The 12,779-nt window shown below is 40.8% G+C and overlaps 1 protein-coding gene across 2 annotated transcripts in view; it reads left to right on the top strand.

Annotated features, from left to right (window-relative positions):
- The window catches only part of LOC105682879 (lymphocyte antigen 6G), a 50,456-nt gene that overhangs the window by 10,024 nt on the left and 27,653 nt on the right, over window positions 1-12,779 (top strand). The gene's annotated exons all lie outside the window — the stretch shown is intronic.

Raw genomic sequence — 12,779 nt, 5'->3', positions numbered from 1 at the left:
TTTTTTTCGTATCCACCCCCGCCCCGCCCCTTCCCTTACAGATGCAGTTGGACGAGGTATGACCTGGTAAAAAAAAAAAACAGGAAAAGAGAAAGAAAAAAAAAAACTCACGGCATCGAAAGCTCGTTTTTCACTAACCTCGAGCAATCTTTTGTGAAGTAAGAGAAAAAAAAAAAAACAAAAACAAGAAAAAAAGAAAATGATGGATGCTCTTTGGTAGCCCGAGGAAAACTGGCGTATCATGTGTACGTGTGTATATAGTACGTCAACTATTTGGCTGGAATATGTACGACCTTTTCGAACTTTTGTACATAAAGCAGCTGTATGTACGAAGGTATTTCCCTTCGTAATGAATACTTATAGCTTTTCTCTCTCTGTGACAAAAGATAGGAGAAAAAAAGTAAGATAAAAAACGAAGTAGAATCCCCGTTCCACTTTTGTTGCAGATTTGAGTTCAGACGGCGCGGCTCTAGTTGGTTGAGCTTTTTCCCCCCTGCCCCCCCTCTTGAAGCCAACTCGCTTGTTTGCCCGGCTTATAATTATGCCCTTGCGCTTTCGAGCTTAACTAAGGATTTCGAAACGACGCTAAAATGCCAAATCGTATATAACAACCTCATACACCGCGCGTTAATATCGCTACGACTTACGCGCGCGTTAACGGGCGATTTGCGAAATTTTTGTAAATCGTCGCGGATTCCGTCGATCATCCGGGGAATCGGGTTTCCGGGCAGCGAGAAATTTCGGTAAGCTAACGTCGTCGTCGTGCTCCTCGGTTTCGCTACGGAGAATTTCGACGCAGAATCGCCGGCGTGCGCGCGAGGTCATCGCGAATTGCGTTAAATCGATTGCGCGCCGGGTCCGATATATAATCGTAAAATGCGCGAAAGTCCGATGCAGCTGAAAAATTTTTCGCCGATTCGGAGGTGGCCATCGATTCACCGTCCAAAAGATCGAGGCGATCGGACACAGCACGCGTTGTTAACGGATCGAAAACTAAGAGACGGGAAGAAGCCGCGCGCACGACGTGGCGTATCCCTCGAAACCGAGCGAAGTCAAAAAAAGGGGACGAAATTTTTGCTTTTTTGAAACGGTGCTTTTTCGTCGATCGCTCTCATAGACACACGCGCGCGGTAAATCGCGCGAAAGGGTCTTCTTCTCCGGCTCTCCGTCAAACTAATATGATTAGTTAAATCCGCGTCATATGGAACGATAATTATGTTAATCTCCTTAATGGAAGGCGGTTATTTCAAAGCTCAATGTAAATATCGAAGCCAGACATTTCGCAGAAGAGAATCCCTCCCCGCTTATATACGTATAGCCACCGGTATGGTATGTACACGGTAATAAGGTTCGTTCCATCTCCGGCACCCTTTCGTTGCAAAGAGACGCGCGTTCACGAGTGGTAATTGGATAATTCAGTTGTTGTACTACCGAAGCGCTTAATTAAACCCGTTCGGGCAACGTGCACGAATGCACGACAAATTCCCCGTAGACTAGACCCGAATTTCTTACCTCGCGCACACCCGCTTTCTCACCCATTTTTCATCCATCCATCCGCAATTTTATTTATTTTTGTCCCGCCAGCTTTCGAATTGAATTAAACAAAAAAGAAAAAAAAAAAAAATGCGCGCGCGCTACCGAATCTCTATAATCGCGGTAAATTGATTCGGGTCTAAATTGAGCATGAGTAATTAAACCGTAATTATCCGGCGAACTTCGCTGCGTGTAGGTAAAATACGTATCAAGCTCGTACGTTTACTCTAGATTCCGTAGGCAACGTCGGTGTCAAACTTTTCCCCACGAATGTTTCATTCGCGGTGAAAACCAACCCCCCCCCCCCCCCCCCCCCCCCCCCCCCGACGAACATCGACCGTTTTATGGATTACAGAGCTTAAAACGTTGAGTTCGGGGATCCGTAAAGGGCTAATCTCCCCCCGTTGGAAGAATTTTTCTTTTCCTTCCACTTCGGCAGTGTCCGCGGATTTCTCTCTGCGGTAACGTGGGTGTATACCCCGATATGTGGTCCATATTCGGTGTAACGTATACACATTCGTGTAGATTCGGTAAAGTTGGGCCGTGTTATAGTTTATTCAGACCACGAGAGACGCGGGGATTAAGATTAACGACGACGTTGTCGAGGCTCGATGTCCCACTACTAGTAGGTAGTACGTACAAAACTTGGTGCACGTTTCACGCGATACCGTCGTTAAGTGGATTAGATATGAAAAATTCAAACGTTTTGTGTCCGGATGTTCGGGACGTACGTACGATGTCACTTTTGCCTAACAATGTAGGAAATCGCGACGATACGTAGCAACAAACTGTACAGGAATAAACCCACAGCGAAATCCCGTTGCAACCGTGCGTTAACTTTGGTCGCGAATAATTTCAGCGGTGATTCGATAATTTTTTTTGACAATCGAACGCGCCGGTTAACGTTCGAACCGGAGAGATCGTCCTCTCGATTTTCAAACTCGATCCCGAAGAGGACGAGGGTGAAGGTTCGTACCTCGGGCATTGCGTCATGAATTTTCGAGGCACCTTATGTACTACGTATCCCTATATATGCGCGCGAGTTACATACGTATACGTAATATATATATGTGTATGTATAACTTCGGTACATAGTAGTGACGATAATGCATATATAAACTCAAGAAATCACCATATTCCTCTTCCCAGTTGAATTTATACTCGGCGTCAGGGACCTGAGAGATTCCGGTGCACCGTAGCGCCATAGCACTGTGCAATCTGGGTCAGTTTGCACAGTTTTCATCTCCCTATCCTAATCCCCCCCCCCCCCCCCCCCCCCCCATCTGCCACCTTCGAAAATTTTTTTGCATTTTTTTTTTTTTTCTCTACTACCTACCTACCCTTCCCTTTTATTTCATTCCCTGTACAGGTGTGTATATACATATATAGAAGCTCTCGCTCTCTCTCTTCACGCTGAGTCGGTCACTGCACTTTACTTTACCCTGTCGTTCAAATGAACCGGATGACCCGAGTCCGACGGCTTTCCAAAACTAACCGTCCATATAGGTCGGGTTGGCATAGGTTAGTTATCTCCAACGATTTCTCTCGTTACCCCCAACCCCCGCGTACCAAATCTCATCCCCCGAACTCTGAGGTCGTTCAGAAGTTGAATAAAAAAAAAAATAAATAAAAAGATTCACATCGGTGGACCGCCTTTGGTAATTTTGGAAATCATCGCGATCAACGTTGTATATCTGTATTAATGGTAATGGTAATTTTTTGTGGATCGGATAAAGAAGAAAAAAAAAAAATGTGTCCGCGGTACGTATGGAAAGCCGCGCTTCGACGAGCTGGGAAAAACTGACGAGAGACAAAAAGAGAGGAAGAGGATAAAAAAAAAATAAAAAAAAAAAGAAGTAGTATGGTAAAAATAAAAATGGTATAGAAGAAGCGCGCCTAACACTTCTGAAAATTTCAAATGCTATTTCTCACGCGCTACTGTCAGCCACGTCGCGTGCTTTAAATTCCCAGCTTAACTCCTGACGATAGCGTAAAGTGACATTTTTCACTGCATGAATTTCTGAATATTCCCCGTATAATATATATATATACATAAAAAGCTCTCTTTCTCTCTATAGAGAGTACCCCGGCGTGTACGCGGTGAGATTTTGCGCCGACTGACGCGAAAGCAGCTGCCTCGTGTATTTGCTTCGAATTTTTTTTTTTTTTTTTTCATTTCATTCTTCGTCCGAAATAACATATCTCAACGAGCTAATTAATTTTCAGATTCCATTTTTTTCCGTCGACATTTGTTGTTGTTTTTGTTTTTTGTTTTTTTTTTTTTTCCCTAACGGAGAGGGATATATTAATCGACGTGTCACGTGAGTTTCGAGACACCGATTCCGAACACACGCGCACAGTTCCGGGGACAGACGTTGTAACTTCCGAGGATGGATATTAATACCCGTATTGCCATGTATTACATATATATTCATATGTACAGCTTTACGTATGTACGGAAGCACGTATTTATGTATGTATATATATATGTATGCATATACGTAGTACAGGTAAATACCGGATCCCGCAATGTCGAGTTACACCGCAAGATTCTCGTCATGCTTGGCACATAAATACATAGAATTTAGACTCGCGGTGGTTCTCCCCGGGAAGCTATCCCCGGTTTCCCGAATCTTATGTTACATGACGTGTGCTGTATACATATACATACACACCTATTCCTCGTACATACACTTATGTATAAACTACGTGTACGTATGTAGCCGCGAAATCGGAACACGTGTGTTCACGTGGCTTCGAATTCACATATATATTATGTACACCTATGTATTGTGCAGGTATTTCATAACCGTACATCAGCTTTATACATACATATTACACGTCTGAATCGCGCACGTGTATTTATTTATGAGGTACATAGTCGGTTTGATTCGCAGCTCAATTCAGGAACTGAGATAAGCAGTTTCTCCACCTCAAAGGCAGAAACGCGGGCGACGCGGACGGCCCGAAGCTCGAACGATGAATTTTCGTCTCGACTCGACCGTGTACCAGATATTTCATCTCCCCATAGCGTTATGCATGTAATAATTCTATGCGTATATACGGCAACAAATATATATATATATATATATATATACGTATTCATTTGTACGTGCAATGTATGGAAACTTCGTAGCCGCGGATCTCAAATAAATACCCGCAATACTATGGGTAAATAAATACACGTACCGTACCGGGTAATGCAAAATTAATTACCTCAACCATTGCGAGTAGGGGCTACCCATATCAACCTCTTTTGCGAATATCGTAACGTAACGAATTGTGTTTCCCCTTTTCTTTCATTGTCCGCCGAAGCTTTTTCTCTGTTTCAATTCTTTTTTTTTTTTGTTCTCGTTTTATATTTTCGTGTCAAAATCCTGCGAACGCGAAAATATCGGAAAATCGTACGTTCGTTTGTTCGTTGTGAAAAAAAAAACTCTGGATCGTCAAAAAAAGAAAATCAATCATCTGCGGGAAAAACAATTTATTCTCTCGAATCTCGTGAACATCGTTGCAAAAACTTTTTCGACCCAATCTCTGCATCGGGTTAGAGCGAAACGAAGAAAAATGTAGTCGATTCTAATTTCCTTGAATAAAAATTCGAAAATCAGCAGTTCATTTTTCTTCGTTTCTTTTCTTTCGTTCGACGACCACTCCCCCCCACAACCCGTACGATACGTGATCTCTACTCACAGCCGAAACACGTCGTTTGTCAGGTACGATTTTTTATTACACGTATATTGGTTAGCGGTAGCACTCGATATTCAGGTTTTTACCTTTGATCCCTCGTACTTAGCGTATTTAACAAGTGTCGGTGGTAAAAAAGAAGAAATAAAGAAAATTTTTGCCCACCCTCAATTATTGTTAGTTCTTCATCCTCCTGTTTTTTTTTTTTATCTTTTTCTTCTCATTTAGTTTCGAGGCCCACCAAGTGGCTGTTCGATGCTAAAATGTCAGCTGTACGGATCTTTACCAAAGTTCGAGTAGGAACTCGAGTGCCCGGGCTACCCTTTCACGTGTACATTGTACGATAATTCACCTACTCCGAAACGTTCGATTGCTTCGTCAGACTCGTATGTATATGACTGACGTCTTTTTGCGAACGAAATAAAAAAAAGAGAAAAAGGTAAAAGAAAAATGGAGCAGATGTATCGCACGTGTACATTCGCATTTTAGCGTACACCTGTATTACTCCTTTCAAAAAACCGTATGTAACTGTAACATCGCTGCATTAAACACCCTGGGGCTACGACGTCGCCGTATGACGATGGCGAGGACGGGGACCGCGACGAGGAGTGGATAAAAAAAGAAAGAATCTCAACACGACGATTTACAAAAGAGAAATAAATAGAGAAAAATTAGAAACAAGAAAAAAAACATGAAGAGAAAAAAGATAGAGAAAGAGATGACGACGATGACGACGACGACGACGAGGATGAGGAAGAAGGAAAAAAAGAGAAGAGGCGGTGAAGGTGGAAGTAGACTATTCACACATCGCCTCGGGGGGTAAGATGCAGATTAGACACGACTGTCGGCGAATGTCGGACGGACTCTCGGCCTTGCGATTTTATATTTTTTTTTTCCCTCCCGTCTCTCTCTCTTCTCTCACTTTATTCAGGGAGCAGCCGTTGCCGAACCGCGAGCTCTAACGTCTGCTACTTTTGCCTCAGCTTTCGCTTCTTCTTGTCTTTCCAGTCACTCCGTCGTCGAGAACAGCGGCGCCTGGAAGGGTGCCTACTTTTCTCTTCTCTCCATTTTTTCGTTTCTTTTTTTTTCTCTTTTCTTTTTTTTCTTTTTCTTTCGAGCTACGTATGTATCAGCGTTGCAGGAAATGCTTAGCCAGCTAATTACCTGCCTCATTATTTCCCGTCATGCCTCGGAGTTTCCTTTCGCGTGTGTGTATACCTGTGCAGTTTTGCATCTACGTACCCCCGATAACGTAACCACCATTTTCAACGGATGCCGCTGTACTATGCACGGTGTAACACCGAACTTCGCACATATCTCGCTGACAATGTTTCGCATCGAACACCCTCGAAAGAAGCGAGGGTGAAATGGAAAAAAAAATGGAGGGAGAGCAGAGAATAAGAGTCGAAATAACGGAGAAGGAGTGTTTCGTGTCGTTCATATTTCCCCGCACAGATTTCGAAAAACTGAAACACAGTTTTCTCACAGAGAGTAAAAACGTGGAACAAAATGTCCGTCATTTCAAAAAAAAAACCGCCCTCGTATGAGAATGACGGAAAAACTCGTCAGTTTTATTAACAAGGGTAGGCGAACGTGTGCGGTCGTTCGATGAAATGAAATCACCCGCAAAAGAAACGTGGAGAAAACCAAAAAGGGAAAAAAAAAATTTATAATCGGTATAATATAAGAAAAATTCCGCGCGCTGCTTTGATGTGAAAGAAAAAAACTTGCGTGTTCCGGCGATGGTTCATGTTACCTATATACCTATATAAGGTAAAAATTCTGTAGGGTTACAGAGACGAGGGTAGCTGCCCGTGAAATGACGCCATAAACAACGAGAGGTGAAAAGGGGTGTTCGTTTTCTTTTCCTCGTCTTTTTTCTCACCCTCTCCCTTTTCTCATTACCATTATTATTATTATAATTATTGTTGTTATTCTTATTATTATTTTGTTTTTTGGAAGACGAGAACGACGCGTAATTTTTATAACATTTTTTTTCGACACTCTCTCTGTTTTTTGTTTTTTTTTCTTCGTTTAATTTTTGAGTGGGTGTATAAAAAAAAAAACTGGAGAAACGAAGCGAGTAAACCGGGCACAATTTTCCACCCTAGAGCTAGATGTGCTTAAAAATTTCCGTGGTCCGTTGATCCCCAGGTTTTAAATGAGGGATGAAAGGATGAGAAAAATAAAAAAAAAAAAAAAACTAGAAAAAGACAAAATGGGAATGGAAATGAATTCTGTTACTTTTTATAACGGTGTACTGTGTGCAGTATATATGCGAATTGGTTAGCCTGCTTTATGCGTTGAAAAGAGAAGAAAAAAAAATAAAAATGTATAAAACCACCCTTCGTACTAATACGTTATATATACCTATATTTATCTTGGGAAACACCAAGGGCTCAGAGAATTTTTACGATGGTTGTATTTTTTGCATCGATTTTTTTTTTTTTTACGTGCACATAGGTATCCCGCACATACGTATTGATTCGAGCTGGTATTATGCCGACTGACTGACAAACTGTCATTTTTTAGTACAGTCATAAATAACTCCGCCCTCGAACAGGATGTACATTTATATCAATTACAGTTCTTTTCCATAAATTCTTTCTTTTTTTTTTTTTTCCTACACATTTTCAGAAATTTTCAGAGTAAAAACACGTCTCGCGAACGGCCTGGGATAGAAATTATTACGTTTTTTCATTCCTGATCCCAAAAGTTTGATTTTCACCTATTTCGTTCACGTTATGTTCAAAGTTCGGTAACTTTTGTAATCGGGGAAAATTTCTGCTAATTTTTTTTCTCACGGAATTCGATTCGGAAAATATTTCGTCCAGTCGTTACACAATTTGGTCGGAAATTACTGAAGAAAAAAAAGGAAACTCAAAAAAGGAGAGAAGGTGCAGTGCATGTGTTTGATGTCAATTTCGACTTTAAATGTCCGGTAAAAATTCACGTTACTTCACCACACGTGTTATACGTGGGTGAATTCGGTAAGCTCTGCCCCTCTCGTCAGCCCCAAAAATTTTTGCATTCAGTTTTGAGACACCCTTCGCAGGACGTACACCAAACCTTTTTGCGGGGTTTAATCTATTATTGTGAATAATAAATGGAGCGGTGTGTCCCGTTTCGGAGGGTCGTGTATCCCCGACTGCGAGAGGCTTTTAACCAAAAACAGGCTTTACCGCGCCTTCGAGGTCTAAAAGATGGGCAACAGTTAACCGATTCGATGAAAAAGGAAAAAGACGAAAAAAGTAGAGGAGAAAACCGAGAGAAAAAGAAAAAAAAAAAAGAAAAAAAAAAAAAAACAACGTCGGAGACGAAGGAGAGAGATTAAGTGACTCTTACAGTCTATCTCGTTCGTTCCATCTAAATAAATCGATACAGAAAAGTACACGACCCGGATAACGACCCCATGCATTACTTGCAATTAGCTAACCCTTCGGGTTGAAACGGTGGGCGAGTGTGGTAACGAACATGAATACACGGAGTGTACAAAAATCTACATGAAACTAAAAAAACAAAAAAAAAAAGGGGAGAAGACCAGAGGGAGATAAAGGAGGGAAGGAAGAACCTTTATCCCGAGTTTTCTCCTTAAAGCATCCGCTAATAGTCTTACTTTCAGACGTCAAAACTTTTCTCTTAAGAATAACGCGAAACTGTTGCTCGAGCTTTTTTTCCGTCGATGAAAATTGAAAGTTGTAGTAAATAAGTCGCTGGTGGTGAAAATTTTTTTTTTCAACCACTCTCGCTCCAAAGACCGAAAATGAAATGAGTATCGCGATTTTGATTTTTCTGCAAATCTCGAGGACGTCGCATCGGTTAGAAAAAAGAAACAAAGTCGAAAAAAAAAGGGGTGAAGTTTTCCGAATGGAAAACAATACAAAGTAAATTAAAATCGAAAACCCAGAAAAATGAAGGAAAGTTTGAAAAAAAAAAAAGGAAAACCCGTCGGCCTTCACAAAACTGGGAGGTACCTACATACTACGCCTGTTACTGATTGGGTTTACAGCTGTGTAATGGATTGATTCAGTTAGGAAACAAAATTGTGAAAATTGAAAAGTTCCTTCTAGAGAATACAAATTTTCAACCCCCCCCCCCCCCCCCTCGCTTTTACAATAATAATAAAACGAAACGGGGACGACAGTAGTACCTCAATTTTTTCTTTTTCTTCATTTTTCTCTTCATTTTTTGTTTTTTTTTGTTTTTTTTATCTACAAACTGAACTATTATATTGTATAGAACAGGAGAGAAAATTCTTAGACTCTTTGGAAAAATATATAATACGGTACAACGCGCGGTTATTGGACACGCTATAGAAGGACTTTTTGTTCCTTGATTCCCGGTGGAGGGGTGATGGGAGGAAAAGCTTTCAAAAATCTGGAGAGAAATAGAAATTGCATTCCCATTACAACAAGAAAATAAAGGGGGGCGGGAGAGGGGGGAGGTGTGGAAAGTTTTCAACTCACCTACGTTGCGATAACTGCAACTGCAACTGTAGTGTACTAAAATTCCGATATATTTTTTCGTCCTTTTTCAAACGAAGTAAAATAGAAGGAACAAAAAAACGATAAGAAAACGGAGGAGATCCGACGAGACGAAAAATTGTCATTCGAACCGTGTCACATCTCGTTTCACATCTGACGACCTCATTCTCTCTCACCGTATGAATCCATATCACGGTCCAAAGTTCTCGTGAAAATACTTTGATCGGTATAACTGGCGCGTAAGTATTAATTACCCTCCCCCATTTGGATAGGGTGTACCGCGTTGAATTCAAACACGTTATCCATCCCCGGTAATTGGATTGATGAAAATAATCCGATATCCGATAGGCTTATGGATTTATCTCACCCAGTTTCTACTTTCGTGAAATTTATATACCCGAAGTTTCCTTTCTTCCATTATTTTTTTTTTCTTGAATAAAATAAAATAAAAGCAATATATATAAAAAAAAAAAAAAAAAAAAAAACCCTCAGCTCGGACCTATCGCGATCTTTGCAGCTGGATTACGTTTCCGCAATTCACTTTTATACCTACGTGGTTTTCCCATAAACCGGGTGTATGTGTACGGGAACTGGGTTGGTTCGAGAGAAAAGAGTGAAGAAGAAATAAAAAAATCTACAGGGGTTGGTATTAGTTTTTCATGGGTTTTTTTTTTTTTTTTTTTTTTTTTTTTTTTATTCTCCACTTTTTTCTAAAGTACTGATCCGGCTGGTAAGTAGTTTTAAAGTAACGTCTTCCTGGAGAGAAACGAATTCCGAAGGAGTTTTTATTCCGGAATCTTTTTACACGTATCCAAGAGTCGGACTCGGAATACCTATTACGGTCCATTCCAAGAATAGTTTTACCTCGTCGACTTGACTGATTGTCCGGACTAAAAGAAGTCCCTTGGTTTTTTTTTTTTCTCCCCGGTCTTTATTTGCTTTTTGTATTTTTTATAAGAAAACAGAAAACAGAAGAAGACAACCCTTCTTTCCCGTTTCATTTTCTTCACTCACGCTGCAACGACGCGACGTAGTAAGAGGGTCGTTCAACGCGCACACATTAGATATTCCGTCATTTGAAGAGTGAAAAATTTTCATCGCTACGTGTATGAAATTTTTTTTTTCTTTCTTCGCGAAGTAAAATAAAAAGCGTCGATCGGTGACACCCCTAGTGCCGCGGGTCGTCGATACCCAACGATTTTAATTGCGTTATTTTGAGCGAGAAGAAGAAATTGGGACGAGGGGATTCGTTATCCGGGAATTGAGAAGTTTTTTTTTTTCTGTTTTTTTTTTGTGACAAACTGCGACGAGGATTATCGGAATTATATTTATTATATATGAGAAAAATGAGGAGAGGAGAGAGTCGACCGTTGAGTGGATGTTCAGATCTTACCGAAATATCGATAATAAATAAAATAATATCCCATCCCGGTGGTGCGCGCGAGGTAACCTAGATATTTCTCTCAACTTTAATATCGAAATCACCACCTTTCACACACTTTTTTTTATATATCATCTAATACCCTCGAACTTATACAGTTTTATCTCTTTTCAGAATGAGATTTAAAGCCAGATGTTTTTTTCAAGTTATATAACGTAGACGATTATCACCGTATTTCCAGAGACAATATTATTTATTGCTTGACCGAAGTTCGTACTGAACTCCCGAGGGATCGAAACTATCCGACTCTTGGAAACCAACGAAGAAAGAAAAAAGAGAAAAAAAAAAAATTAGACAGCGGTGAAGAGGATTTGTGAATTCAGAAAATTTGACAAAGAAATACGGGGCATCCATCTTCTTCGAGTTAACGTCGATTAAAATTCGTACAACGGGATAATTTCGGTTCAAAGGATGAAAAAAAAAAAAAAAAAGAATCGAAGCAGGACGTCAAAAAATCGTGTGGATGAACAGGTAATACGTGAAATGACAATAGCTCGGAACACAGGTCGGAGTGAGTTTGTATGCAAGTGACGGGGATATTAAAGAAAAGAGTTTTCCTCAAGTTCAGTGGGTGGCGGTGGCGCGGTGGTTATTCCCTATCGGATCTTTTGAGCTGTATAGCGATTTCTGGGAAATTGGAAAAGTTGTTTCTTGCTTATCTGGACAGCTAGCGTCTAAAGAAACGAAAAGTTCACGCGGGTATTCCTTTAACACTTCTGGGATTTTGGGGTTTCTGGTGTCCCCCGCCGTCTGAGCGCGAACGCCGTCCGAACGGACGAAAAAAAAAAAAACGAAAAAAAAACGAAAAGAAAACGAAAAACAAAAAAACGGAATCGAAGCAAAAAATGTCCGCCCGAAACCGGTCGACTAATTCACGACTTCTCCACAAGGCACATTCCCACATATTGAAAACTGCAGAAATAGGGAGAAAAAAAAAAAAAAAAAAGGAGAAACGAAGAAAAGAGAACCGATCTCTTCGATTATTTGACCGATGGTTCGAGATAAGTTTAGTTAGCTGGAAAATTCTGTTTCACGTTTCAACAGTCACCGATCAAATCCACTTCGATCCCACCCCTCTTCCCCACGCCTCGTCGCCCGTCAATTTAAACTCTTCAACGCCCCAAGACAGCCACCGCCGCCATTTTGAAGAGAGTGCTTTTATACCAGTTTTTTAGAGCGTCACATTTTCAGAAAATAATATAACAGGTCCGCGGATACGTGCGGTAGATACCGAATACCTTCGAAATGAGAGGGAGGCGAGAAAAAGAAAAAAAAAAAAAAAAGAAAAAAGATGGAGTGACCAGAGAAAGAAAATGAGAAAATCAAAAAGTAAAAGATACGGGGTGAAAAAGTTTAGAGCTGCAGTTTTTCGCCGTATGTGTTCTTCAATTTTTCCCCGAGTTCCGTTATTATATGTATTTCGTTACATAGGTATAACCACCGCGTACATAAACTACTATCCAGGTATCACCTAAGGCGTCTGACAGTTCCGCAATTTTTCTATATACTTGATTCTGGAACAGCGCGAACAGACCGTACGAAACCGAAGAGAAGCAAAGAGAGAGGAAACCGCGTCGGACGTTTCTTCGTAACGTACAAGTACACACCCCTGGCTACCTCCGACCCCTCGCGAA

The sequence above is a fragment of the Athalia rosae genome, chromosome 7 (genome assembly GCF_917208135.1).
Source record: "Athalia rosae chromosome 7, iyAthRosa1.1, whole genome shotgun sequence".
In the NCBI taxonomy this organism is placed as follows: domain Eukaryota; kingdom Metazoa; phylum Arthropoda; class Insecta; order Hymenoptera; family Athaliidae; genus Athalia; species Athalia rosae.
Note: the sequence above shows the minus strand (reverse complement) of the source record. Positions and strands in the feature narration are given on the sequence as shown.